The sequence below is a fragment of the Meles meles genome, chromosome 16, assembly GCF_922984935.1.
Source record: "Meles meles chromosome 16, mMelMel3.1 paternal haplotype, whole genome shotgun sequence".
In the NCBI taxonomy this organism is placed as follows: domain Eukaryota; kingdom Metazoa; phylum Chordata; class Mammalia; order Carnivora; family Mustelidae; genus Meles; species Meles meles.
In genome coordinates, this window is record NC_060081.1 from 45,756,510 (window position 1) to 45,761,211 (window position 4,702).

Genomic DNA, 4,702 nt, shown 5'->3' on the forward strand with positions numbered 1-4,702 from the left:
AAGGTAAAATAGGGCTGTTGTTCAGTCCAGGCCTATGACAGCAGAAGATGAACTTAACTCCCAGCTTTGGAAGCCTGAGAGAGGTGAGAACTCCCCAATGAGCCACAGTTGCCCCTTTATCCTGTTGTCCTACGCTTGACTTGTCAGTTGCCTTTTTCCTATAGGCATCTGCCAATGTGGCCAATTATGATTAATATTATTTAAAAACTATTAAATTATTATCTCTTATAAATCATGTTATGGGAATACCTTTTACTTAAATTATTGTTATGTATTCACTCATCTCTAAGTTTCTGGATTTTTTTTTTTTTTTTTTTTTTTTTTTTTGCTATTTTGACAGTAACAATTGGCCCCCTCATACAGTGCATAGTTGAAAGACACACCATGCCTAATGAGGGATCTTACTTCCTGGCCTCCCTTGGGACCTAGTGTGGCCATATGACCAGTTTGTCCACTTGAATGTGAGTAGAAGGTGGTGAGTGTCCCTTCCTTTACACACCTGGGGTTAAGAAGCAGCTGGAGGTGGTCTATAGAGACTCCAAGGCCCAAGCCTGGATCCATGAGTCTGTATGTGCTAGAAAGCCAATTGCTGATTGGAACATGCAAATTGGAGTCTTAGGTGAGTAAGCAATAACATTCTATTCTGATAAGCCACTGAAATATATTTATTTCTGCTGTTAGAGTTACCCTGATTAATACACTATTTCATCCCATGGTTATTCATGCATTCACTCATTCAATAAATATTCATAAAATCTTCTCATACCTAAGGCACCGTGCCAGCATTCTGCCTTCAAGGATTTTATATGCTGGCTTAAAAATAAGGACAGGCTACTACCATTTGTTTGCCTTACTATGTGGCAGATCATGTATAAGTTATATTACACACATCATAGTATGTGATCCTCACACTTACTACAATATAGGTATGATAGTCCCTGACCTAGAACTGAGTTACCTGAGGTTTACATAGTCTGGGAACATAGAACTTTCTGGCTTAAACAACTGTGTTGTCCCCAAGATGTTATTCTGCTTCCTAGATGTTATACATCCTTCCAAGATAATCCTACCACTTTTCCTAGAAGGAACATAAGGCATGCACACTTTCCTTTTTAGGAAAGTGCTTGAGGATTAAATGTCACGAGAGAGCAATGCTGGAAGGCTGACCATATTCAGCGATCACTATTTTGATATTCACACTTTCTCCTCACAAGGCTGCCCACAGATTCATCTACTTCTGTCTGTGTTGAGACTGGGCCCCATCTTTGACTTCTCTGATGATGCTACTTAGGGGGACAGAAGGTCCAGCAAGGTCCATGTAGCCATCAAAGTGCAAGGTGGCAAAAAAGCAAACAAACAAAAAAACAAAAAAAGAACAAACAAAAAATACTCCACATGTAAGGACTCAGTGAGTCAGTAACTGATACATTGTTACTCTGCACCGAGTGACTACTCTTGCTATTGTTTGTTTGTTTTTTTAAACTCCCTTTATTATCTATGAAACTGTGGTGGTGAAGTCTAGCTGGATGAGACTGCACTGATGTGTGTAAAACCGTAGATAGCATAAAGCAATCTTACGAGTCATCCTCATTCGTTCATTCAACAAATAATAATTCAATATATCCTTTGTTCCTGGTGATATGCCCCAATTTTCTGCATCTCTTAATTAATTTCAGGCACATTGTACTCAGGAATATTCTCAGCATCCTAACTTGGCATAAAATCGAAGGCTTTGATTGCCTTGGATGTAAATACGAGGGGGAAAAAGAACCACATGTGTTAACAGCACACAAGATCTTCAGATCTGACACCTTTCCCTGCCATTGGATTGGAGTCTTACGGAAATGGACAACCCACAGATTTCAAGGCTTCCTGTCTTAGTTAAAAGAGATACAAATTGCTTCCCCAGTGCATCTTCTCAGGGAGCTCCTCAGGATAAAATGCCGAGATTGCATGAATCCAACTCCAAGCAGAAACTCAAAGCAGATGCCATTATTTCTTCATGTCATCTTAATAGACTTGCTTTAAGAAAACAGTGGTATGTTTGTGCCAGGGTCCTTGGTATTTTATTTTATTTTTTTAAGATTTTATTTATTTATTTGACAGAGAGAGAGAGAGATCACAAGTAGGCAGAGAGGCAGGCAGAGAGAGAGGAGGAAGCAGGCCCCCTGCGGAGCAGAGAGCCCGATGCGGGGCTTGATCCCAGGACCCTGATATCATGACCTGAGCCAAAGGCAGCGGCTTCATCCACTGAGCCACCCAGGTGCCCCTCTCAACGTGGTTTTGATTTGAATCTCCCTGATGGCTAATGATGATGAACATTTTTTCATGTGTCTGTCAGTCATTTGTATATCTTCTTTGGAGAAGTGTCTGTTCAGGTCTTCTGCCCATTTTTTGACCTGATTATCTGGTAAACAGACTCTTGATGGTGACCCCATATTTGCAGAATATCACATTGAAGGAAAGACATTAAGAGCTGTCCCCAGTGTCCACGTGTCTTGGTCCAGAGCTCGCTGTCCTCTGCCCAGGTCAAAATCATGAGATCCCCAGTTGCGTGCCTGAGAGCAAAGGCCTTGTAGATGAAAAACCCTGGATCCTATCAGTTCTGACCTGACCTACTTAGTGTCTTCAAGTTCAAGTCCCTCTATTACAAAAGAGAAGAAAAGCATAATGGCAGGCACTCAGTAAGTACTCAGTAAGTGATTGTATTTCCCATTATTATTATCTGGGAAGACAACACAAATATTTCTTAAGAGTGGATGATATGGGGGCACCTGGGTGGCTCAGTCGGTTAAGCATCTGCCTTCAGCTCGGGTCATGATCTCAGGGTCCTGGGATCGAGCCCTGCATTGGGTTCTCTGCTCAGCAGCAAGTCTGCTTCTCCCTCTCACTTTCGCTCTCTCACAAACAAATAAATAAAATCTTAAAAATTTAAAAAAAAAAAAGAGTGGATGGAATGAAAAAAAGAGTGTGACAGGAGACCTTATTAGCACTGACAAGTATTAATGGAGCAGATTCATTGACAGTGGGAAGAACTTGTTAACTATGTAAGCCAACAGTCTTTATTGGGATGAAGAGACACTTTCAGGGAGGAGAGGAATCACATGCATTTGGCTGATGGCAGCCTAGGGAAGGAATGGCTGACTGGTTGATCTGAGACAGATGCTGACCCTTCCCTTTTTATTGTCATGTCCCCAGGGGGAGGCTTGATGGAAAGAGACCTCAGGAATTGGGTCCTTAGGCTTGGAGGCAACTAAGGGGTAATGATATTCCAGGACCACTTTTTCCTTAATAAGGAAAGCTTACCCTAGAAGACTAAACAGCCTGAGAAAGTAGATACACAGCTTCTGAAATTGGATAGACCTTGTATCAACCCAATTAACAAATGACACAAGGGAATTAAGTGCAGGGATGCCACATATAAATGTGTATATTGTGCCTGGCCAGAGAAAGCCATTTATACCATAGACTATGTGATCAGTGATCTCTGATGTGCAGTTTACAAGCTACACAGCTGTACATGGTCAGCCTGCTTAGGCAGACACTTGTAAATTATTAAGCTAATGTGGAAATTATCAGAGATTCTTTGTTCTTAGTCCTTTGTCTTCTAAACATTGGAAACTTTCTCTTGACGGTGCTTAACACAAACTGAATGCAACATTTGGGATAGTTTTTTGATCAAACTAATTTTTCCTCCTGAGAAGTAGGGCCAATCAAGTTTCTATATGATTTCCCATGCTCTTTGAGAATATTTCCATCCACGTTTGATTTCCCATCACAGTGGAATGAAAATGACACCCTGCACCTTCGGAGTTGGATCACAGGATTTCACGCTTCTGTTGATACTAATCCTGTACTCTCAACCTCTTGCATCTTGAGTTCAAGTCAATCAAATATGCTCCTTCTTATTCTTCACTTGAACTTTGCTGAAGTCTGGATATGACCTGTAAATGAAGGTGAAGAGTGCTTCTGATTTAATCAACAAGGGATCTGTCCTAGGAAGTCCTTATGTGACTTGCCTAATGCTTCATGGCCATTCAGGAGCACAACTGGGTCCAGAAGCTATATCCCTGGGCTTCTTCTCAGGGTTCTTTCCCCTGAAACTCAAAATTATTAATACATCATCTAGCCAGTGGTGACCACACTAAGCTTTATATATCTACTTACTGTTTAAATGAATGGTAAATAGATATTCGACACTTGAGTGAGATATGTCCCAAGGCCCTTCCTGAATCTACCAATCTTCAAATGCTATTAAAACTATTAATTCTCACATTGGCTAAGGAGGATGTGAGTTCAATGCCCCTTAAAAATTTTTGTTGGGATCATGAAGGATTGTGTTTAAGAAAAGCATATTCAACATACCAATAGTATTTTTAACATAAGCCATAGAACACAAAGGTCAAGAAAACTGTGGCAGAAATAGAAAATAAACTGAGAGAGCATTTCAAAAGACATAATTTAAAAAAAAAAAAAACAGCCTGAGTAACTGTCTACTAAAACATGTAATTTTTTCCATGAGAGACAGTAAATTATAACTGAAAATTTTAAGTGACCCATTCAGACTCCTGAGTATTCCATAAATATAGGATTAAAGTTATAGATGTGAACTTCTGTTGAGTAAGATATTTTGCTCTTTAATTTATAGTTAACTTTGATTTTCTGACTAAGAACTGTCTCCTACATATCTATGCATTCTTTT